Source organism: Oryctolagus cuniculus, chromosome 7 (genome assembly GCF_964237555.1).
Source record: "Oryctolagus cuniculus chromosome 7, mOryCun1.1, whole genome shotgun sequence".
Classification (NCBI taxonomy): domain Eukaryota; kingdom Metazoa; phylum Chordata; class Mammalia; order Lagomorpha; family Leporidae; genus Oryctolagus; species Oryctolagus cuniculus.
In genome coordinates this window covers 100,017,282-100,043,516 of record NC_091438.1, presented here as the reverse complement: position 1 = coordinate 100,043,516, position 26,235 = coordinate 100,017,282, and the positions used below count along the sequence as shown (strand labels likewise).

Genomic DNA, 26,235 nt, shown 5'->3' with positions numbered 1-26,235 from the left:
AACCACCAACTGCAAATTTGAGGAAACAATTTAACTTTGTATTTTAGGGTTGTAACCGTGAAAATAGCCCAACAGCAGACCTGCAGCAAACTGTAGCTTAGCATGCACTATAGTGCTAAATTATAACGTGTTCATAGCCTAGAGAAAATACAGAAACTGATTAGGACAGAAACAAATAAAGACAGAATATAATAATTATTCAATGCAAAGCTGACATTTTACAGAAACAAGTGACCTCACCTAATGAACAAAAAAATGCCAAAATGGATCATCTAGGATTTGCAATTTTGAAATGTTTAGGTGAAGATTTCAAAATAATTGTTTTAAAGAAACTCAGTGAAACTTCAACAGAACACAGAAAAATGAATAGTTATTCTAAAAGAAATGTTAGTATTCGAACAGAAAGAATAGACAGAGAGATGGAAATAATTTTTAAAAACTGAAATGTGATCCCTGTTGAACATAGGAGTAGGAATAAGAGAGGGAAGAGATATATAATTTGGGACATGCTCAGGCTGACTTGCCCCAAATGGTAGAGTTAGAAACATACCAGGGGACTCCAATTTAATCCCATCAAGGTGGCATGTACCAATGCCATCTCACTAGTCCAAGTGATCAATTTCAGTTCGCAATTGATCATAATGAAAGGACTAAGAGTCAAAGGGAGCACATAAGCAAGTCTAGTACCTGCTAACACTAACCGATAGAATAAATAAAGGGGAGAGTGATCCAACATGGGAAGTGAGATACTCAGCAGACTCATAGAATGGCAGATGCCCTAAATAGCACTCTGGCCTCAGAATCAGCCCTAAAGGCATTCAGATCTGGCTGAAAAGCCCATGAGAGTATTTCAGGCATGGAAAGCCAAGACACTCTGGCAAAAGATCTCTGTGAGTGAGATCTCAGTGGAAAGAACAGGTCTTCAAAGAAGGAGGTACCTTTCTCTGAAGGGAGGAGAGAACCTCCACTTTGACTATGACCTTGTCTAAACAAGATAAGAGTCGGAGAACTCAAGGGGCCTCCATAGCCTTGGAAACTCATGACTGGAGCATAGGAAGATTACTGATGCCATAGACAGGAGTGTCAATTGGTAAAGTCAACAACAGGAGTCACTGTGCACTTACTCCTCATGTAGGATCTCTGTCCTTAATGTGCTGTGCATTGAGATTTAATGCTATAACGAGTACTCAAATAATATATTTCACTTTGTGTTTCTATGGGGGTGCAAACTGTTGAAATCTTTACTTAATGCATACTAAACTGATCCTCTGTAAAAAAAAAAAAAAAAAAAAAAAAAAAAAAAAAAAAAAAAAGAAAAGAAAAGAAACTATCAACTCCCAACTTGACTCTCACTGGGATTAAACATGACAATAGGTCTGATCTGATTTCATCATCATTAAAAAAAATCATCTATTATTTTTCACTTTATGTTTCTGTGTGGGAGCAAACTGTTGAAATCCTTACTTAATGTATACTAAGCTGATCTTCTGTATATTAAGATAATCGAAAATGAATCTTGATGTGAATGGAAGGGGAGAGGGAGTGGGAAAGGGGAGGGTTGTGGGTGGGGGGGACGGTATGGGGGGAAGCCATAGTAATCCATTATTCGTACTTTGGAAACGTATATTCATTAAATAAAAGTTAAAAAAAAAATTGAAACAAATCATTTAATGTAAAATACACTAAGCAAAATTAACAATGCAATAGAAAGCATCAATAGCAAAATATATAAAATAGGACAAAGAATCAGTGAACTTGAAGACAGGCTATTTGAATATGAACAACTGGAAAAGAAGCAAGGGAAAGGGTCAGGAGAAATGAAGAAAGTTTACAGAAATACTAGGACAATATGAAAAAAGCAAACATCAGTTACTGGAGTCTAGGAAGAACTAGAGAATACCTAAAGGATAGAAAGCATATTCAGAAAGATAACTTCAGAAAACTTCTTAAACCTAGAGGTACATATAACTCTCCAAGTACAGGAAGGCGAAACATCACCACTCACATTCAACCTAATCAAATCTACGCCAAGGGCAGGCACCGCGGCTCAATAGGCTAATCTTCTGCCTGCAGCACTGACACCCTGGCTTCTAGTCCTGGTCGGGGTGCCAGATTCTGTCCCGGTTGCCCCCCTTCCAGGCCAGCTCTCTGCTGTGGCCAGGGAGTGCAGTGGAGGATGGCCCAAGTGCTTGGGCCCTGCACCCCATGGGAGACCAAGAGAAGCACCTGGCTCTCGCCTTCGGATCAGCGCAGTGCGCCTGCTGCATCGCGCCTGCCGCATCGCACCGGCCGCGGCGGCCACTGGAGGGTGAACCAACGGCAAAGGAAGACCTTTCTCTCTGTTTCTCTCTCACTGTCCACTCTGCCTGTCAAAAAAAAAAAAAAAAAAAAAAAAAAAAAAAAAAAAAAATCAAGCCTAAAATGAGTAAAAGAAAAGAAATAATAAAAAAGCAAAACACAAATAAATTACACAGAATTACACAGAGTTTAAAAAAATCATTGAAATGAAGAAATGGTTCTTTGAAAATAATGAACATATGCCAGATCAACAGAAGGAAAGCCAAAAATCATATGATCATCTTAATAGGTGCATGAAAGCCATGAGAAAAAGTCTAACATCCTTCGCAATAAAAACTGAAAAACTGTAGAAGGAATATACTTCAATATAATAAAGGAGATATATAACAAGCCAATGGTTAACATCATAGTGAATGGGAAAAAGTTGAATGCGATCCCTCTAAGATTTGGAACAACACCAGGTTGCCCATTTTCACCACTTTTATTCAATATAATACTATAAGTCCTTGCTTTACAGTATTAAGCAAGAGACAGAAATAAAGATTTTCCAAATTAAAAAAGAAGAATCAAATATTCATTGAAGATGACATCAGAATTAGAAAGAAATCTAAAAATAGCCATTGAATGTTTTGATTAAAAAGAAAAGTTAATTTGAGGAGACAGATAGATTTACCTTGATTGGGCATTACATAATTATATACATATGTTGAAATATCACATAGAACACCAAAATATATAAAATTTTTGTTTCCGTTACAAATTATAAAATGAAAACATAAAATTGATATTTATTATAATTATCATACTATACATTTTTGAAATTTATTATCAAATTACTCATGTAACAATCATGTTATATATACTGGATTATTTACTTTATACTACTAGGGCAATCTTAGTATTTCAAAAATACTTTTTTGAATTTGAAATTAATTTAAGAAATCCCATTTTTGTTATATCTGTGCCTGTCATGGGAGGAAAATGCTGGCTATGAATTTATATTTATATCAACTGAACTATTTTGAAAGTTCCTTTTCTACAATGAACACATGATTCTTGACATAACACTGTTCTAAACATGTATAGAAATGATATTGTAATTAGATGCAGAAGTTCAATACATATAATTACAGTATTATCAACTCCAAGCCAACTTGTTATAATTACATTAATGCTGAAAATACTGCATAAGCATAACAGAAAATCTTCAATTTTAAAATTTAATGCCAGTTGAATGATTACTTTTGAGGTAGTGAAGAATCAGTTTATCACACATATAGTTTGCAACAATTACGTCTTTCAATGATGTACAAATAGAAATCACATTGACCCTAGTTATCTACAGTCTCTATCTTTTTTTAAAGATTTATTTATTTGTATGAAAGGCAGAGCTACAGAGAGTCAGAGGCAGAGGCAGACAGAGAGAAAGGGGCCTTCCATCTGCTGGTTCACTCCCCTTGATAGCCGCATCGGTCAGAGCTGAGCAGATCCAAAGCCAGGAGCCAAGAGCTTCTTCCAGGTTTCCCACATAGGGGCCCATGGACTTGGGCCATTCTCTACTGCTTTCCCAGGCCACAGTAGGAAGCGGGATTGGAATAGGGAGAGCCGGGACTCAAACCAGCACCCGTATGGATACCGGCACTGCAAGGTATAGTTTTACCGGCTACACCAAAGTGCCGGCACAACCTGCAGTCTCATGAACTAAAGACAAACTGTTTTTATTATTTCTTCATGTAAACCTATCTATTGCTCAAAATTCCACTAAATATGGTAGTTTTTCCTTATCCACAATTTTGCTTTCCATGGTTTCAGTTATCTGTGGTCAACTGCAGTCTGATAAAAAAAAATACAGAAATTAGTAATTAATTTTTAAATTACTTGCCTTAATGAGTAGAACAAGGAGTAGAACATGTCATCCTGCCCCACTCTGCCTAGATTGTGAATCATCCCTTTGACCAGCACATCCATACTGTATATATTGCTCACCTATTAGTTCCTTAGTAGCAAACCTTATTATAACAGCCTGACGCTATGTCATGAGACCTAAGTCATCTATCACATCCATCAATTATCCTCATCACAAAGGCATTGTATTATGTCACATCATCAAAAGAAGAAAGGTAAATACAGTACAATAAGATATTTTTAGGTAACTTTTATTACAATATTACATTCTTTTTTTAAACTTTTATTTATTAAATAAAAATTTGCAAAGTACAGCTTTTGGATTACAGTGGTTTCCTCTCCCCATAACCTTCCTCCCACCCACAACCATCCCATCTCCCACTCCCTCTCCCATCCCATTCACATTAAGATTCATTTTCGATTCTCTTTATATACAGAAGATCAGTTTAGTATATACTAAGTAAAGATTTCAACAGTTTGCAACCACACAGAAACACAAAGTGCAAAGTACTGTTTGAGTACTAGTTATGCCATTAATTCACATAGTACAACACATTAAGGACAGAGATCCTATGCAGGGAGAAAGTGCACAGTGACTCCTGTTGTTGATTTAACAATTGACACTGTTGTTTACGGCATCAGTAATTACCTGAGGCTCTTGACATGAGTTGGCAAGGCTATGGAAGCCTTTTGAGTTCGCCAACTCCAATCTTATTTAGACAAGGTCACAGTCAAAGTGGAAGTTCTCTCCTCCCTTCAGAGAAAGGTACCTCCTTCTTTGATGGCCCATTCTTTCCGATGGGATCTCACTTCCAGAGATCTTTCATTTAGGTCATTTTTTTCCACAGTGTCTTGGCTTTCCATGTCTGAAACACTCTCAGGGGCTTTTTAGCTAGACCCAAATGCCTTAAGGGCTGATTCTGAGGCCAGAGTGATGATTAGGACATCTGCCATTCTACAATATTACATTCTTTATATTTTCTTATCATTTATTATTGCTAATCTTCTATGTCTAATATATAAACTTTATTATAAGTATGAATGCATTGTAAAACAATTGTATATGTAGGGTTTAGTACTAAAATAGTTTTAGACCTCTACCAGAGGTCTTGGAAAATCTCCACAGATATGGGGTGATTACTGCATATATGTAAGAATCTTTATTAAACACTTATTGACTTATATTTCCTGTCAACATTATGATTTTACTGGTAAATTCATATGTAAACACTCTATAGTTACTTGAAATTCTTAAATCTTAGAAAAATGAATAAAATATACCTAACTTTTATCAAAACTGATTTTATTTTTTGCACTAAAAATAGTTTTTTTTATTTTTTCAAAATTTTATTTAAGGTATACAAATTTCATGTATACAGATTTATGAACATAGTGATACTTCTCATCTAACCCTCCCTCCCGCCACACTCCTATGCTTCCTTATTCTTCCTTTCATATTCCTGCTGTTAATTTTTACAATGATCTACTTTCAGTTTATTTTATGATTATTCCTATACTAAGTTCAACAAAAGGTAAGAGAAAAAAAAAAAACACTGTTCCTCAAAATAAAGAGCTGTAACAAATCATCAACACTCAAAATGTCAATTTCACTCCTACACATTACATGTATGATATGCTATTAGTTACCACAGATCAGGAAAAATATATGGTATTTCTTCTTTGGAACTGGCATATTTCACTAAGTATAATGATTTCCAGTTGCATCCATTTTGTTTCATAAGACAAGATTTCATTCTTTTTTACAACTGTGTAGTATTACATATTGTATAAATACTGTAATTTCTTTATTCAGTATTCAGTTGATGTACATCTGGATTAATTCCTTAGCTATTGTGAATTGAGCTACAATAAAAATGGTGGTACAGACAACTATTTCATATGCTGATGTCATAATCATTAGGTAAATTTTCATGATTGGGTTTGCTGGATCATATGATATATCTATTTTCAGCCTTCTGAGGTATCCCCATACTGTCATCCATGATGGCTTTATTATCTTACATTCCCACCAACAGTGGATTAGGGAACCCTCCTCACCAGCATTTATTCTTTTTGATTTCTGTATGACATCCATTCTAACTGGCGTGAGCTGAAACATCACTGTACCTTTGATTTGCATTTCCTTGATAGTTAGTGATCCTGAACAATTTTTCATGTGCCTGTCAGCTGTTTGAATTTCCTCTTTTGAAAACTGCCTGTTCAACTGGGATGGCAAGTGATGTAGCATGTAAAGCAAATGTCTATAGTATCAGCAAACCTTATGGGTGCTAGTTTGAGTCCCACCTGCTCCACTTCCAATCCAGCTCTCTGCTATGGCCTGGGAAAGCACTGCAAGATGGACTTGGGCCCCTGGACCAGTGTAGGAGACCTAGAAGAAGCTCCTGGTTCCTGGCTTCAGATCGGCCCAGCTCCAGTCACTGTGACCATTTGGGGAGTGAACCAGTGGATGGAAGACTCTCTCTCTCTCTCTCTCTGCCTCTGCCTCTCTCTCTCTCTCGCCTCTGCCTCTCTCTTTCAAATAATGAATATTTTTTAAAAAAATGCCTATATGCCTATTCAAGTCATTTGCCCATTTCTGAACCAGATTGTTTTGTTGTTGAGTTTCTTGAACTCTACAGATTCTGCATATTATTTTTTATCAGTTTTATTGATGCAAGAGCCCTCAACAAAATACTAGCTAATTGAATCCAATAACACATCAGAAAAATCATTCACCTACCAAATGGGATTTATCCCTGGTATGCAGGAATGGTTCAACATTTGCAAATCAAAAAGGCAATCAAAGCCAAAATAGACAAATGGAATTACATCAAGCTGAGAAGCTTCTGCACTACAAGGGAAACACTCAACAAAGGGAATAGGCACTTGACAGAATGGGAGTAAATATTTCTGAACAATAATAATTTTCTTAAGATAAAAAAAAACCACCACACTACTCAGTTTAATAAAGTAAAATCCTTTTATTTTTTCTCTTTCTTTCTTCCCTCCTTTCCCTCCTCCCTCTCTCCCCCCGAACTTTCCTTGCTCCTTCCTTCTTTCCTTCCTTCCTTCCTTCCTTCCTCTTCCTTTTCTCAAAGAGACACAGAGAGCTTCCTGCTTCTCTCCTTTTCCCTCTCCTCCCATCTCCCATTCTGGATGGTTTAACAAAACAGGAATTTATTCTCTCAAAGTTCTGAAGGGTAGAAATCCAAAATTAAGGTGTCGGCATGATTTACTCTTTCTTGAAGCTTTAAGAAAAACTGTATTTCTCTTTTGGCTTCAATGTTGGCCTTCCTTGACTTGCAGCAGCAGCTCCTAAATCTGTCTTCAACATCACATGAACTTCTTCCCTATGTGTATCCTCTATATCTCAGTAACTAAATTTCTTTTTTTCATTTGTGGAGTATGATACAACCTCCTCATAACTTGATTACATCTGAAAAAATTGCTTTTCCAAATAAGATCAATTACATAGGTTTCATGTGGAAATGCACTAGGGGGAGTTTGCATTAATATACAATAGAATCAATGAATATCTTTAGATAAATCTCTCATAATTTTCATTTAGTTGTAATTCAAATAAAATAGATTATGTAATTTATAGGATTTTTCAGGAAATAACACAATAATAGAATCATGAAGTAAATGCAGTCCAGCATTTCCAAAATTTTCATTTTGAGGAACTTTAATGTTACCAAATGTGAAAAAATATGACATGATAAAATATCACTGGTAAACATGGTGTATAACACTACCTCAGAAATTAACCTCGAACATTAGTGTACTAAAATAGAAGTATATAAACATTTTGAAGTCTTGTTAATTTTTAAAAGAAATTCTTCCTTCCTATCATTTCCATAAATATATATTTTCCTAAAGAACCATTTATGATGCAAGATTTAATCTGAGATTATTTTAACTCAGAGGCCTGGAACTTTTGACTATCCTCTTACTAAGACTAAGTGACAAGGTATACCAGATCCAAAGAGCCCAAGTATTTGGGCCTGTCTACATAAGTTCAGCCTCCATGGACTGACTCCCTAGGGCCATAGAGAGCAAGACCGACCATGATCACCTTCGGTTATGGACTGCTCCAACACTGGGCTGGCTCTGTAGTCTTAGTTGTCAAACCAACATCCTGGATGCAGCCTCCATTCTGGCCCTTGTAGATATACTCTCCATAGCTACCTGGTGCCTGATCATCAGGTGCACATCAGGAGATAGACATCTTAATTAATATAAATTTAAATACTAATAGTGCCTACTCTTTGTGACAGTGAGCAGATAATTCTAGCTCTTTCTCATTTGCATGCCTCTCTACTAACTTCCCAGGATAAAGGAGCAAAGATAAGTCATTCACCTTTGCCTGATCCAAATTTATGACCTACAGACTCCATGAACATTTTTGTTATCCACAAATATTGGAGTAACTTCTAATGCAACAGTAGATAACAAGAACAGAACTACAATTTCTTAAGAAAAGCTCAGGTGCTGGTGCTGTGATACAGTGGGTAAAGCTACTGCCTGCAGTGCTGGCTTTCCATATGGGCACCAGTTTGAGGCTCGGCTGCTCCACTTTCCATCCAGCTCTCTGTTATGGCCTGGGAAAGCAGTACAAGATGGCCCAAATCCTTGGGCCCCTGCAGCCATGTGAGAGACCTGGAAGAAGTTTGCAGCTCCTGGCTTCGGATCATCCTAGCTCTGGCTATTGTACCATTTGGGGAGAGAACCAGCAAATGGCAGATCTCTCTCTCTCTCTCTCTCTCTCTCTCTCTCAGGGTCTCTCTCTCTTTCTCTCTCTCTCTCTCTCTGTCTATGCTTCTGCCTCTCTGTAACTCTTTCAAATAAATAGATATTAAAATAAGAATGAAAAGCCAATTGAGCTTCAGAAATTATGCCTTTCACAAAATTCTTTTATTTTCAGAAACACTTAGAATATAATGCAGAAAAGAGAGTTTTGAAAACACTATCAAAAATATTCTTTTGATAATGTTATAAAATTGGATAACATAAGACTTACAAACATAAGACAGTTATCTTCTGCATAAAACATTGCATCTGCATGCTGCTGAAGTGGTCATAATAGTGACTACAATTCATTCTTATGTGTGTGTGTATACACACAAACATATTTCTTAACAATAGTCAAGGACCCATCAGATTTATACTACTGCTTTCCCTCAAAATGCAAAAAAAAAATGAAATACAATTTTTATTTCAGAAACTAAACAGAAAGTAATGAATAATTGTTAAATATTGAAACAAGATATTAAAATAATTTTGATGCTTCTTCCTCCTTCAATCTCAAAAAAAAAGTTGTGATTGGTTTACTAATTAAGGTTTCAGTGATGTTTACTAAGTCAAATGTATCTTTTTTCATTTTCTATCTCCACTATATAAATTAAAGTTATCAGAGAATAAATTAGCAACACAAATCAGCAACACCCTCATCTGGCAGGTTGACAGCTTTGTTATAGTTTAGATTCCCCAGGAGAGTCTTGGCACCAAGATATTGATTTGCACCACTGCACATTTCTGACTAATTATTACCAATGCAGTAACTCCAGTTAATCAGTTCATTCTCATATAAAGAGTGGCTTTCAGTTTAAATTCATTACACTGATAGGTGACAACATTACAGCTGCACGACAATTGCTTTAATTTAAAATATTTTTGATGAAGATTAGAAAGCTATTGTATGCTTAAGTACACCAAAACGACTATGGAAGTGTCTATCTTTCAAGAGCTAGAGCCCTTGGACTGATGTATGGATTCACCATTTTTAACTAAGTTCTGCAATGGAGATTCCCTTTTAAGAATATTTCTCTTGAGAACTGTGTTAGTAGAAATGACCCTGAAAGAAAACTGGTTAGGAAAGCTGTCAAATTTATTGACTGTTATCTTAATGTATGCTTATATTATTTGAGCAGTCATGAGGGGAGGTTGGAAAATGATGGGATGCTATTTAAAATGAAGTTAGTATAATTCTCTGTGATGAATATACAGGAATGTTGCTCCATGTAAGGGATACAGAAACACAATTAAACTAGTTATTTACTCTTTGCATGCAGTATTTTATGTAATTCTCTTAACTTCTCTATGAGATATTATTATTATTAATTTTTATTCTTTGTATGCTTTAATGTACAAGTGTATGTCAAATCTTACATAAATAGCTTGCAATATACCCAAGGTTACAAAGCAAGTATATTGGTCGGCGCCGCGGCTCACTAGGCTAATCCTCCGCCTTGCGTTGCCAGCACACCGGGTTCTAGTCCCGGTCAGGGCACCAGATTCTGTCCCGGTTGCCCCTCTTCCAGGCCAGCTCTCTGCTGTGGCCAGGGAGTGCAGTGGAGGATGGCCCAAGCACCTGGGCCCTGCACCCCATGGGAGACCAGGAGAAGTACCTGGCTCCTGGCTTTGGATCAGCATGGTGTGCCTGCGCATTGCACCGGCCGCGGCAGCCATTGGAGGGTGAACCAACGGCAAAGGAAGACCTTTCTCTCTGTCTCTCTCTCATTGTCCACTCTGTCTGTCAAAAAAATAAACAAATAAAAATAAATAAAATAAAAAACACAAAATACACAGAAAAAAACAACAAAGCAAGTATATTGCAGAGTCTAGATTAAAATAAGCTATTGTTGTTTTGTTTTTACTGAGTTCATGCTATCAACCATAAAGTAATATTACTTCTAATTCTTGAGAGACAGAGACAGTGATACAGACTGGAAAAGATTCATTAGTGTATTCAAAAACTACCTGATTATTTTGATCTGCTCTACATATGGGAACATCCAGCCCACAGGCCTTGTGAGGCCTGTGAAATCATCTGGTCTGGCCCTGCCAAAGCAACTGCAGGTTGGACTCTAAATTAAATTACTCCATATCAGATTATTTTTAAGTTAAAAATTTTGTATGGCCCATGAATGATATTATAAACATCCAAATGGCCCTTGGCAGAAAAAAGTTCTCTTTCCCTTTTTCAGAGAGTAAGTATAAGATTTGTTAAGTTTACTGCATTTGGCAAAGATATGAATGATTATTATAATTATTAATTTAACATCATGATTTATGCTCCAGGCTATCATTATTTCAATAGCTTTTAAATGATGCATTCTTAATTACATTGCACTTTCTTAATAGTCTTGAGTAAGGAAGTGAGTGACTATATCTGAACATCAAGAGGAGATATCATTACAAGGTTGCATCTTACTAGTCATCTTACCTCAATTAGATTGCAGAAATTTAACACATACATATTGAATAAGTGAATGCTGTTCATTTTAAAAATACATGTTGATGATATTCACTGTGGCCTCCAGAGTGGGATGTATATTATATAGTCCAAAGATTAAAATTGGTACAGGACATTATTTAACCTTTTTAATTTTCTTCCTTGTAAGTAAAATAGATTACAATTGATAGTACGCTTAATAAAATGATCTTAAGAACATTTTTAAATGTTTTAAAATATTCTGTTTATTAAGGTGGTAATATATGTTTAGACAATGTCCACTGAAATGGTTAAAAAAGAAAATACCTAAGCCTTTATTAAAATATCCTTTACTGTAATATCCAGAAAATTATGTACATTTAAAATTATTGACTCAGGATTATTAGTAATTGTCAGGTTCTGCACATCACTTTCTCATGTATTTCTCAAAATAATCTTGTAAAAGTGTTTATTATTATTTTCCAAAAAATGAACTAAGAATCAGAGAAAAACCTTACCTATGTTTCCCTATTGACTAAAGGTGACAGAGCTTTATTTGAACTTGGGTTACTGATTGAATGTAAATTATTACCCACATCACACTACCCCTCATTTCTCATCGGAGTAGGATCAAATGAGTTAAGAAAATATATATCTTGTATAGTAAAGTTAGTTTATGGTTGTCACATCTAAGACATAAAGCCAACATTTAAATACTAGTTCTACATTAGTAATATAAAAGTATCTTCTTAGTGTTCATATTCTTAAATGTAAAATTTATTTTGAACATATTTAAAATGAATTAATATGAAACACCAGCTTTATCAAAAAATTGATAGCAAACCTCTAGCATTCACAAATTTTGCAATACATATTATCTCTTTTAGCAGAGATAATTAATAGAGAACAGAAAGTGGTTAAAAAAGAATGGCCTGTGAAGCTAAGACTATTTTTAAATGTTTAATCAATAAATGTACATATTTAGCATACATTCAAAATCTTTAATGGACACTTCAGTATTTTTATTTTTTCTTACAGAGTGACTACACATAATTTTAACAGATTGTCTATCTTGATTATAATCTTAATTTCTTTTTTACAACTGAATATGGTTAAAAATAACCTCAGCAACTGTTCTTCACAAGAATTAGAAATGAACTTGAGGGACTGGCGCTGTGGCGTAGTAGGTAAAAGTTGCTACCTGCAGGGCCAGCATCCCATTTCGATGTTGGTTCGAACCCCAGCTGCTCCACTTCTGATCCAGTTCTCTACTATGGCCAGGAAAGCAGTGGAAAATGGCCCAAGTCATTGGGCCCCTGTACCCACATGGGAGACCGAAGAAAAGCTCCTGGCTCCTGGCTTCTGATCAGCTCAGCTCCGGCTGTTGCAGTCATTTGGGGAGTGAACCAGCAGATGGAAGACCTCTCTCTCTCTCTCTCTCTGTCTCTCTGCTTCTGCCTTTCTGTTGCTCTGTTGCTCTGGCTTTCAAATAAATAAATAAATCTTTTAAAAAAATGAACTTGATACTAATTACTTTTGTTTTGATGAGAATGAATTAAATTGATGTTGGATTATTCTGAAGGAAGAATATGTTTAAAGATTTATAGTTATATTAATATGTAAATATACATTTTGAAAAACTGACAGTAAGAAAAGAATATAATAGTATGAAAGACATAAAAAGGTGAAATTCAGGAAGAAGCACATTTGTGGAATATATGTATCATAACCTAAATTAACCACAAATGAATTGTTTGAGTTGAAGTAAAGAACAGCAATCTTCAAAATCACTACTATAATAACCAGGATCAGAATTTTAGTTCAAGTGGATATTTATTTTAAATGGCACAAAGACACAAATATATACTGTGGATATTTTTTATTATTCAAAGAGGACTTTTATTGTTAGAAATATAACATTTTAGACATGTAAGTAATTTTATCTTACCAACAGATAAATTTTATAATGTTAAGAGTATAAGAAATGAATGTCTATAAACTTATGACATCAGTCATAAAACTAAGATTCAAAATATTTTTTTTCTTTTTTTTCAAAAATGACATATGTGTCCTCTTTATTTTCAAAGCTAATATTTCTTAGAGGGCATTTATCTGCCTTCTGAATCATCAGTGTCACAGGGCATAGACAGTGTTGAATATCTAGAGAGTAATTATCTTCTCAATGGCAAATGTTATAACCTTCAGTTCCTAATTATCCAGAAACAGCTTACACTTGACTTCATACATAAATTCATACATTCAAAACTTCTCAAGTTATACAATAGCTTGATTTGGCTTTTGGTAATAATCATATACCTACCAGAAATAAATATTTACCATTATATTCACAGAATGTTCTTCAAATACTATGTATCTATTGATAAAGTGTAGTTTTCCCATCCATAATAGTTTTTGAAATTCAGAAAGATTCAGAAACTACATTATCTCACGTATATATTTATTTATTTATTTTTGTAATTCTGAACTCAAAAGAAAACAAAATATTCTCTTTGTTGTCACAATTCTATTCTGTAACTTTAAAAATGGTACTAATGTGTGAGATTTCAACTTGTCAGAGCAGATAAAATGGCATCCATCCAATTTTGACAGAAGAGCCACTACACTGATTTCCTTCAGAACAAAATGGAACATATGTACATACAAAGTATTTTATCAAAAGATACTATGCTTCAATAGTAAATTTAAGAATATTCTAAATGAGAACATATCTTTGGAAAGTATGTGACTTTGGAATCAAAGCTGGTATGTACACCCTTGCACTTAATAGCTTTGAAACTTTGTAATAGTGAGTTAATTCTCTTGAAACTTAGTTTACTCAGCTCTAAAATAGTGGTCATAAAATCCTACCTCCTGGGAAAGTCATGAGTAGAATGTTGCTTATAAACAGAGTGCCTCTCAATAAGGAGCACTAAGGAAATTGAAGAGAAAAGATATTACAATAGCATCATCCAGAGACTTCTAAGAGTCGGAAGTACTTGCATGGAAAACACCTTAAAGTTGGGTGGACCTAGAAGAAAAGGGGATCTAAAAGTAAGAATAGAGACCATGAAGGAGATGGCTGCAAATAATGCTTTGCATGAGAACAAGAAGGATTTTACCTTCAAAAGTGAATGTAGAAGCAAAGTTCCCATCTGCTGATTTACTCCTCAAATGGCCTCAGTGTCCACAGCTGGGCAATGCTGAAACTGGAAGTTGGAATCTCATTCTGGATGTCTATGAGGTGGTAGAATTCCAACTACTTGGGCCATTACTACTGCCTCATAAAGTCTGCATTAGCAAGAAGCAGGAGTTGGGTGCCAGAGTTGAACCTTTTTTTTTTTTTTTTTTTTTTTTTTTGACAGGCAGAGTGGACAGTGAAAGAGAGAGACAGAGAGAAAGGTCTTCCTTTTGCCGTTGGTTCACCTCCCAATGGCCGCCGCGGCCGGCGTGCTGCAGCCAGCGCACTGCGCTGATCCGAAGCCAGGAGCCAGATGCTTCTCCTGGTCTCCCATGCAGGTGCAGGGCCCAAGGACTTGGGCCATCCTCCACTGCACTCCCTGGCCACAGCAGAGAGCTGGCCTGGAAGAGGGGCAACCGGGACAGAATCCGGCGCCCCGACTGGGACTAGAACCCAGTGTGCCGGCGCCGCAAGGCGGAGGATTAGCCTAGTGAGCCATGGCACCAGCCCAGAGTTGAATCTTAATCCCAGGTACTTTGATGTTGTTCATGTGTGTCTTAAAAGGCATCTTAATAACTAGGCTAAATATGATCAGAGTCGGTGAACTCAAAAAGCTTCCATAGCCTTGGAAACTCATGACAAGAGCCTAGGGTGATTACTGACGCCATAAACAAGAGTGTCAATTTGTTAAGTCAACAACAGGAGTCACTGTGCACTTACTCCTCATGTACGATCTCTGTCCTTAATGTGCTGTACATTGTGATTTAATGCTATAACGAGTACTCAGACAGTATTTTTCACTTTGTGTTTCTATGTGGGTGCAAACTGTTGAAATCTTTACTTAATATATGCTAAACTGATCTTCTGTATATAAAGAGAATTGAAAATGAATCTTGATGTGAATGGAAGGGGAGAGGGAGCGGGAAAGGGGAGGGTTGCGGGTGGGAGGGAAGTTGTGAGGGGGAAGCCATTGTAACCCATAAGCTGTACTTTGGAAATTTATATTCATTAAATAAAAGTTAAAAAAAAAGTGAAGGAGGGATAAAACTAGTATGATATTACACAAATGGGAGCTGTGAGGACAAACAGACTGAACACTAGCCTTGAGTGATGGAGCTAAAAACACTTCTAAGGATGGAAATCTTGATCTTTGATTTTAAGTGTTTGACTTTGCTAAGTTTAGCCTCTTCCTTTACCATATATATACAGACCTTTTGTTAGACACTGTTCTGATGTGGGATGGATAAGTGACTGCATATCTGCAAAGGCACTGAAGTGATCACTTGAAATAAAGGAAAAAAAAAAAAAGAAAGAAAGAAAAAAAAAAAGAAAGGCTCACATTGTGGCACAGCTGGGCAAACTAATTGTTATGCCAGCATTCCATACTGGAGTCCCAGCTTCTCCATTTCTGATCTTGCATTCCTGCTAATGCACCTGGGAAGCAGTGGAGGATGGTCCAAGTACCTGGGTCCCTGCCATTCACAGGGGAGACCTGGATGTTGCTGGTTTCTGGCTACAGGCTGGTCCACTTCTGATAGAGCTCTCTGGTGATGCACCTGGGAAAGCAGCAGAAGATGGCTCAAGTTCTTGGGCCCCTGCATCTACATGGGAGACCCAGAGAAAGCTTCTGGCTCTTGGCTTTGGCCTGTCACAACTCAGTCATTGCAGCCATTTGAGATGTGAATCAGTGGATGGAGGAGCTCACTCACCCACTCTCTCTCTCCCTCTTCTTCCTCCTCCTCTCTTTGTAACTCTGCCTTTTAAATAAATACATAATTTGTTTTAAAACAAAGAAAGAAAAATTTCTGCCATATAAAGAGATCTTTAAATACAGGTTACTGTTAGGAAAGCCACAACTTGACTTCATCACACAATTTCTGAATTAAGCATTTTTTCTGGGTGTTTCTGTGAAGGTGTTCTCATGCAGGATTAGAGTTTGGGTTGGTGGACACTCCAAATGAACTGAATCCCCATTAAGGGTGGGTACCTTGTAGTCCTCAAGTCCCTTGAGAGCCTGAATAAAGATGGAGGAAAGAGGAATTTGTCCCCAGCTTAACTGACTGAACTGGGGCATCGATCATTCCTTATTTCTGGATTGGGATTTACATTCTGGCTCCTCTAATTCTCAGACCTTTTACACTATTGTCTTTCCTAGATCTCCAATTGGCCTTAGGGAAATTGTGGGATGTCTGAGACTCCATAATGGCATAATAAATCTCTTCACACACACACATAAACACACACACACGATACTTCAAAATGTTCATGTAAAATTATTATTATGAAAAAATTCAAATGTCACATAAAATTTAAATAATCATTTGTTTCCCCATGATATTGGTGAAGTATACTTATTTATGTTGGTTTAATTTCCCTGAAGCATTCTAATATAGATTTTCGTTCTAGAAGTGTTACCTATTATGATGATGTAAAAGTGCTAACTGACCTAGAACTCTAAAATTATCAAAAAGAAGTCTGGAAACGTTCATAGCCCAAAAGTGAGTAGAGACTTTCGAATGGTAAAACCTTCATGTTTTCATTCAGTGGTATTTCCTTGAGGAAAATCATACTCCAACTGTCTAATCTTGTAGTATTTTAATAAACTTTTACTCCTTAAAATAGCTTTTTAAGGGAAGGGGGACTATAAAATGGAATAAAACACTTGTGATAAATATTCCTTTTTCTGAGATTACTGCTATAAGTTGTTAATATGTATCAAGTATTTTAACTTATAAAAAATTCAAAGAAATGTCTGAGAAGGATTCAGTTTGAATCCATCCTGCCCCATCTCTCCCACTTTTCAAGTCACAATGCAAGTATTCCATAAAATTAAATTGCTAATTGAAATCATCAATTTTATATTACTGAAAACCATTACAAAAATTATTTTATCAACCACCCTAGTTAAAAAATTACCTATGGAGCCTTGACACAAATAGTAGCAACCTATGCTACTATAAAGCTTTAAGTTGATCTTGAATCTTTATTATTAATACTAACTGACATTTTCATTTTCTAGTTAAATAATAAATAAACACAATAGGATGTATATAAGACAATATTTTGATCATAAATGGTATTTTAGGTGTCAATTATAAACTGTCATCTTTAATTTTTTAAATAGGCAAGAATTATGTAATAAAGTTCAAAATTACCAAAAGTAAACAATCTATATTTCCATGAAAGATATATTTATCAATTAAGAATTTTAAATCTTTATTGTGAAAACAATATTCAAGTCTGGGTCAAATAAAATTATAAAGTGGAAAACATATTTAAACTAATGGTTAAGTCCTTCATTGCTATACTCATGGTAAACAATACTTTTTCTTCTTTTGAAGTTGATTTACAAACAGATGTAATAATGAAGATTTTTTTGAAAGATTTATTTTATTTATTTGAAAGACAGTTACAGAGAGAGGTAAAGACAGAGAGAGAGGTCTTCCATCCGACGGTTCACTCCTCAGGTGGCTGCGATGGCCAGAGCTGAGCCGATCCAAAGCCAGGAGCCAGGAACTTCCTCTGGGTCTCCCATGTGGGTACAGGGGCCCAAGGACTTGGGTCATCTTCTACTGCTTTCCCAGGCCATAGCAGAGAGCTGGATCAGAAGAGGAGCAGCCGGGATTAGAACCAGCACCCATATGGAATGCTGGCACTTCAGGCCAGGGTTTTAACCTACTTCAGCACAGCACCAGCTCGAAAATCGAAGATTTTAATGTATTTCTAAGAAGGTTGTAAATTTAAAATTTGTTTAGAGATTTAGATTCAGTCTGATTTCAAAGATGCTTCCCAATAAGAGAATATGTTCCAACAAACAAGGAAAATTACATTGATAAATTCCACATTCTTCTAGGACATTCTGCTTTTATCAAAAAAAAAAAAAAAGATTTTGTACAATGAATTTTTCTACTCAATCCCTTTAAGAAGTTAGTAAAATGAACATTCAGTCCACATGATCTTTACACAGTTGCTCAGTACATTAGAATATACCATACAGATAATCACTGGTTCAGTGGGAGTTCTCTGATTGCAGAGGATTTAACTGTTTAAGTAACCACATTGAGCAGGGTACTTTGCAGATTTCTCTGCTGGAAATATCACATGAATCAACTGCCAAACTAATTCTAGCAAAGTAAGCAGTACAAAGTTCATACTGCAAATTCCATTCTCCTACTCACAAATCCCCCTTGGTGTAGTAATAGGATAACTGGTTGCAATTTACAAGTGTACCCAATATCTAACTTTAAAAAGATGTAGTGTTGACTGTTATTTTTCATCTTTGTTGCTAAAAACAGATATTCTGATATAAAGTAAAACTGAAGAGATTTCAAATGTATTGAAACTCAAAAAATATGTAAATCAAATTATGGGGTGGTCTTCCTTACAAACATAAATATAGACTCTTCCTGAATTAATATAAACAAAGCATTAATACTTTTCTTAGTCCTTGAATCTCAAGTTCCTTTCTAAAATACTATTCTTGGTTCTCTTAGCCAGCTACCTTCTGTGTTTTTGTTTCTCTTATAAACAGTATCCACTCTGAATTTGTGCTATTCAACTAGCCTAAATCCGAATCCTTCTCAAAGTTAGTTTGAGTATTAATCCTATCATATAACAAACTCTGTAAATCATGGCCAACTTCCTGTCATTCGAAACTTAATAGTCATACTGTTGCTTTAGTTTCTCTATGTTAAATGAAATGAGATTATGGAACCGTATCCTGCCATCCAAGATTGCCCATGGTCTTGTATGCCAACAGTGAGTTGTTCACAAATATACATTACTAAGCTATTCTAGTAATATGTACACTTTCCTAAATACCATCGGTATTTTAAAAATTTTCTTTGTACTCTTTAAATATCATGGAAGGTTTCCAAAGGTTTCCAAGCATGTCCACATCCATGATCGATGCCCTACCTAGAATAACATAAGAAGTTCATGATGAATACATGATTAATCAACCAAAGAAAAAAGAGAAGAAAGTGATACATTACATTATCCTTATTTTTTTATTTTATCTTTTTTAATTTTTTGGAGAGAGAGACAGAGAGAAAGGTCTTCCTTCCGTTGGATCACCCCCCAAATGGCCACTACGGCCGGCGCTGTGCCTATCTGAAGCCAGGAGCCAGGTGCTTCTTCCTGGTCTCCCATGTGGGTGCAGGGGCCCAAGCACTTGGGCCATTCTCCACTGCCTTCCCCAGGCCACAGCAGGGAGCTGGAGTGAAAGAGCAGCAGCGGGGACTAGAACCTGGTGCCCACATGGGATGCCAGCACCGCAGGCAGAGGATTAACCAAGTGAGCCATGGGGCACTGGCCCCACTTATCCTTATATTTGTATCCATTTCACATCAACTCCTCGGACGTTCTCTTACAGACTGCTGTGAAAACAACTTTCAGAGCTGCTTTTCACATTTGCCTTTCACATTGTTCTCTTTCTATAAAATAATTTTTCTCTCCTTTACTATCTTCCCAAATATTATCTTGAATAAATTATAAATTCATAAAAACACAAGTTCTACATCAAGATTCCTTGAATATGAGTCCCAGATAATTATAGGTTTCACCAATCAGGAACCATGAGCTGGGGAACTTTATTCTGCATCAACTTAACACAGAAGATAATTATGTTACCTATGTCAGGATTCTTCTGAAGGTTAAATTAGTTAATGCTTAAAAATATTTACAACCATAATGAAAGGGCTATGTATTTTGTATTACCATCCTTGCAAGTATTGATGTCGTATACTATCTTGTCTACCTTGATGTAATCATTTTTAAAATGTTTGTCCCAAAATGATTTTGTATCTATCTTTTCCAGAACATATAATACTGTAACCATATTGTTTGTAATTTGGTGTTTCTCTACCATACTTGGAAAAACTTGAAAGCAGGAGCCATCTTACACTCATTACACAATCTTTTAAACAAACATGGTGCTTAATTAATCAGCTAATTTTATTTTTGGAAGAATGGCAAATAATGAAATGAAGGGATATACAGGTAGAGCTTTACAAAAGAAGTGTTTGGTCTTGATTTAAGCATACATTTTATAAGGTTCTCAGATAATTCACCAATATACAATCTCAGTCATACTGATGCAGAAGAATCTACTACAAACTAGCTCATTAGTTGCCTGCACCCAATTCATATAGAGGAATTTTTAAAACTGCAAATAGGATGTGCTTAAAATTACTGAGGATATGGCACAGTGGAATAGTAGGTAAAGGTATCGCCTGCAGCACTGGCATCCCATATGGATGGAACATGATGATCTCTTTGAAACTGTTTCAAAGGAAAGGTATTACTCAAAAATCAACTGTGGGCATTTGGAATAGTGATTATGATATTGCTCAAGATCCTCCCATCCCATAGCAGAATGCCTGGGTCAGAGTCCCAGTTCCATTCCTGATTCCCTGATAATGTGCATATGGGTTCCTGCTATTCATTTGGGAGACCTGGGTTGGGTTCTCAGATCCCAGTTTAGGTCTGACCCAGCCCTGGGGAGTGGACCAGTGGAGGGGTGATCTCTCTCTTTCTCTCTGGCTCTCTGGTTCTGGTTCCAGATCTGAGAACCCAACCCAGGTTCTATCCTTTTTTTTTTTTTCATTTTTATCTTTTTTTTATTTAGCTAGAAGAATATGTAAAATACAATCCACCCTGTGAATCTGGACACAGGAAAAGCATGGGGAACATAGATACCACTAAAAAAACACAGGCCATTATTCATTCTAACATTTCCATGAATTTCTTTGCTACCACACAAGTTTGAGGTTAATTATTTAATTTCCTCAGTCTCTTTTTCTTCCCTCTAGAGAAAACAAGAAGATATGAGGCATCTAAAAAGGCAAGAAGATGAAAATGAACTAAAAGATCCACAGTCTAGAAAACAGCCATCAAATTAAATAGCTATGTTTTCATTTCCCAATCCAGATCATCAGAGGATTAAAATACCTCTCTCATATTTTTCATTCAATTAACAAATGTAAGCGTATTATATAGAAAAGGATATAAGCATACTGAAGTATATAAAGAGTAAACTTCAAAAGCTCATGGGAAAAGGAATTAAGATGTTTATTTTTATGCAAAATTTTTTTGAAATTCATGCATAGGTTTTTTTTTTTATAATACATAATTTCCATGAATTTTCTGAAGATCCCTGCATACCTTCTATCCCCAAGGAACTGAAAATCTACGAAGAGAAAATAACACATACATGAATATATATTAAGGTATGCTTCCTGTTAAAAGCAATGTTTAAAAGCTAAGATGGCCTTGAGGGGAGAGTAGCAACCCATTATGGCTGCTCTTATCAGGGAAACCTTTAGGAGGTTATATTTCATCTTGGCCTAGAGGAATGTGTTGAATATGAAGAATGTGCGGAGAGATATCAATTTACATTTCAGCAGACAGAAAATTGTGAGCTGAGCTGCAGAATTAGGAAAGCATGGGATAGACACAGGATTTGAGTATCTATTGTGTGGCTGGAGCACTGGGTTTCTTTAAAGGTTGGTGAGTGAAGACTATCCAGGAAAGGCAATTTGGAAAATAATGATAGTGGACTTCAAAATCCATACTATGAAATCAGAGGCTTATTAGGCAATTACTTTCAGTTGCTGAATGGCTCAAAAGACAGAAGGATATTTGCATTTGGAGAAGTATTTAGTAATCTGAATATACGATGAAGTTGAGAGTATCAAGGAGATATGGAACGAAATCATTTTCGTAAAATTTTTATTTTGTAAAACATAAAATACAACAGTCATATAAAATAGAAATAATAGCACAAAGGAGAAAAAAGTTAAGATTTGGAGACCAAAAATATGGTACTTATAATAAAACTGACTTAGAAGAAATAATGGGAGTTGTAAATACAGTGAAATCTGAGAAATACACTCTCAATTTTATTGATAATAGGAAGTCATTCTAGAGCCCCATGCAAATAGTAACATAAGTAAAATTATGTTCAGAGAAAGCAGTTGAATTAGTTAAAAATTAGGAAAATTACTAGGAAACTATTAATAGTTGACAAGGCAAAATATTTTAAGAGAATGTAAGCAGAAGTCTTTAGAAACTATGAAGACTAATCTTTTTAAAAGTGGTATTGTGGAGATTAATCAGTCAAACATGATGACTTTAAGTTAAATACAGTTTTGAAGTTCCACAATAATATTCAATCTATCATGGAAATAACACTTAGTTGTATTGTTTTGTATATTCAACCACATATGCAATTTATGAATTTATCATTCCAGTATTAATTATCAGATATTAATTATTTCTCTCTATAAAATACCCCGATGCTGCAAAAGAGGAAGGAGGAGAATAAAAGTCATTAACAGTTTATCTTTTAGTTCTCTTTATCCTCATACTCTTAATGTAAGAATAACTCCAAAAGTGAATCAGCTCAGAAAAGCTCTAGGCAAATTGTAGTTGCCTAGAACTTTCCTGAGATGATTCACTTCTATAATATTTTAGAACATTTTAGTTTGAATATACAAAATATTCTAGGGTTTTTATTTTTTAAGGAACACAGAGCTATTAAGATTCAAATGACACTGTGTGGTAGCATTATAACCCAGGACTCAAATATTTTTTTACAATTCAATTTTTCTGGGTTTTTAAAAATAATAATTAGAAAATAGTTTCTATACTATGCTGATTTTTCAAATAAGACACAGTCTTATGTTAAATTAGAAAGTAAAAAATGCCTGCCTATCTATTTTATCCACATCTTATTTTGTATTTCATATACCATCTTGGATCACTTTACCTAAAAATTTTCACAAATCATCAACATTAAAATGGGGAATATCATTGTAAGCATATAGATTTCTCAGAGGTCTATTTCACAATAGTAAAGAAACTATGTAATAATCTAAGAGATATATATGAAAATGTAAATAACATTACAACACATATCTCCAGCGCAAATACATGACTCATCAGATAAAACTCCACTTGGGACACCACATATGGAATCAGAGTGCCAGGTTTGAGTCCCATCTCTACTCCTAATCCAGCTTGGCACTGAAGTGAATCCTTGGAGGCAGCAGGTGATGGCTCAATTACTTAGGTTCCTGCCATCCATTTTGGACTTGGATTGTGTTCCAGGCTCATGGCTTTAGCTTGGTTATTGTGGGGGCATTTGGGGATGAACCAATACCATCTGTCTCTCTTTCTCTCTCTCTCTCTTTCTCTCTCTCTCTCTCTTTCTCTCTTCTCCCCCTTTCTCTGCTATCCAAGTAAACGATGTAAATTATATATATACATACATACATCAAATAAGGTAATTTATCTTAATTTATCACAGATAAGATCTGTTTATGAAAACTCAAATTCCAGAATTACAAATCATATAAACCAAGTGCATTTCATCTTCATTTATTAAAGAATTCATATTTTCCCTAAATGTGGTAGGGTAGATGGGAGGTTTGCTTACAGATTAGCAGTGATGTGACAGGGATTCTAAACCCAGAGAATCATACACTTAAAATAAAATGAAATTGTCTTTGTTAGGACTGCTATAACAAAAATATAAACTAGGTGGCTTATAAATAGCAAATATTTATTTCTCATGGCTCTGGAGACTAAAAAGCCCGTAACAGATACACTGTCTGGTGAGGGCTAGTATACTGGTCACCAGATGGCCTTCCTCTCACTGTGTACTCACAGCTCTCCAAACCCTTTTAACAAAAAGCTACACTCTCATGACCTAATCACCTCTCAATGTTCCCATTTCCTAATATCATTATGTAAGAGTTTAGCATTTCTACATATAAACTCTGGGGAGACACAAAAATTCAGATCATGGATTTAATTAACCATCAATCAGACTAAAGAAATTATTTGCATTTGTTCCAGAACACCATAAAATGAAAGGCATTTATAACTCAGTTTCTAATGATTAAGAGTTTCATAATTAAATATCGATAATTTTCTCCTGTTAGACTTGTTGCATAACACTTTATTGGGGAAACTAGGTTCCATACAAAAATTTGAGATGTAGTGACCTGTGCTCTCATTTTAGTTTTGACTAAATCATCGTCGCTCCCCCTCTTCGTGGAGGAACGACACAGGACCCTGCGCTGTTCTTTCGTCTGCTCGGCCCTCCCCGGGTTTGCTGCTGGTTCTTCCCGGGTTGGCTACTATCCCTTCCACCTCCGTGGAAGGGCAGTTCCCCCTGGCCACATTCCCCACTTCCACAGGGGAGCGGCACACCGCCGGCCGGTTCTCTCGGGGGCGGCACAGGTGTTCCCTCAGATGTTCCCCTTAGATGTTCCTCGTGCATGCCGTCTCTCTCCTCCTTTATAGTCCTCCTCCGCCAATCCTAACTCGCTGCCCACACGCCGAGTACGCTGCTCTCCAATCAGGAGCAAGTCCTACAGTTTATTGGTTGAACTGGAGGCAGCTGTGCGGAAGCTGTTTACTTCTCTCCCATATTGTGGGAGAGCAGATGCATAGAATAAGTCTTAATTCCAGTAACTCAGTCCAGTCCAGGCTGCTCCCCACAATCATATAGCCTTAGGCAAGACACATCACAAAAATACATTTTAACAATGAATTTAATAATTGCCTATGCTAGGTTGTTGTAAATATTAAATAGACAATTCAGAGAAGTTCAAGTATAGCAGCTAGGGTTCACTACATGCTCAAAATACTTCCATTTCTCTCACTTGAAAACCATATTTCATTTCTTGTCTTGTTAGATAAAAAATAGTTTTTAATATATGACTTAAATACATGGTAATATATTAATTTTCATTAATGACTCTGACAAAGATAAAATCCATTCTTTTAGCAGGCAATACATCCTTAGAAACTCTATGAGAAATATCTAGCATCTTCCTCTTTGCTCCTTCCTCAAACAATAGTGGCTTCCTTGCTACTATGGAAATGTTAGAAATACTAAGATCAATAACAGAGGATCTGCCCTTAACTACTTCAGCTTCTAATGGTAGGTACATGTAGGCAAATAAATATGTACAATATAATTAATTAAAAGTGATAATTGAAATATGTGCAAAGTTTAAAATACCCCCTTCATTATACAATCTAGTCTGTAAACCATGTTAAATACCCATATCAAATGAAACAGGAAATATTTATTATCTGCTGCATGTCAGGATGATAACATTCCAACAAAAAAAAAAGGTAGTCTCTACAGGGATGTTGGGTTTTAGGGTCTGTGATGAAAGCCCTCTCCCCTGGTAATAAACTGAATCCTCTTTAACTGAATGCACTACTTGACTCAGGGATGTCAGTACAGATCTCCTCTGAGGGAGTCATGTCAAGTTGCATCTGACACTAGTGATCAAGCAATGTGACTTGTGAGGGAGACCCTTGGGCTCCACAGTTCTCTTTCCTTTTATAATGCAATCCTATTGCATTTCATCTTGATTGTTAAGATAAATCTATCATTTATCACTCATGGGCCTACATGTGCCACTCTTCCCAAAGAACTTCATGCTGCGACCGTTTTTTCAAAACTTACACAAAATCAATAAGTTAATAAAAGGTGAATTTAAATTACCAAAAATAGAGAAGGAAACAAAAAACTGTAGAACACAACAAACTTTCCAGTGTACTACATATCCTGGAGGTTGGTGATCAGACTGTTAGAGAAAAAAGACACACTGTAGTA

At 35.9% G+C, this 26,235-nt stretch overlaps 1 protein-coding gene and 1 long non-coding RNA gene across 4 annotated transcripts in view; one reads left to right on the top strand and one right to left on the bottom strand.

Moving 5' to 3' along the window:
• The window catches only part of NEGR1 (neuronal growth regulator 1), a 941,547-nt gene that overhangs the window by 867,224 nt on the left and 48,088 nt on the right, over positions 1-26,235 (bottom strand). The window lies entirely within an intron of this gene.
• LOC138850630 (uncharacterized) lies at positions 17,061-25,757 on the top strand. The gene is made up of 2 exons (XR_011390661.1): positions 17,061-17,092; positions 21,407-25,757. It is a non-coding gene; the product is annotated as an uncharacterized lncRNA (long non-coding RNA).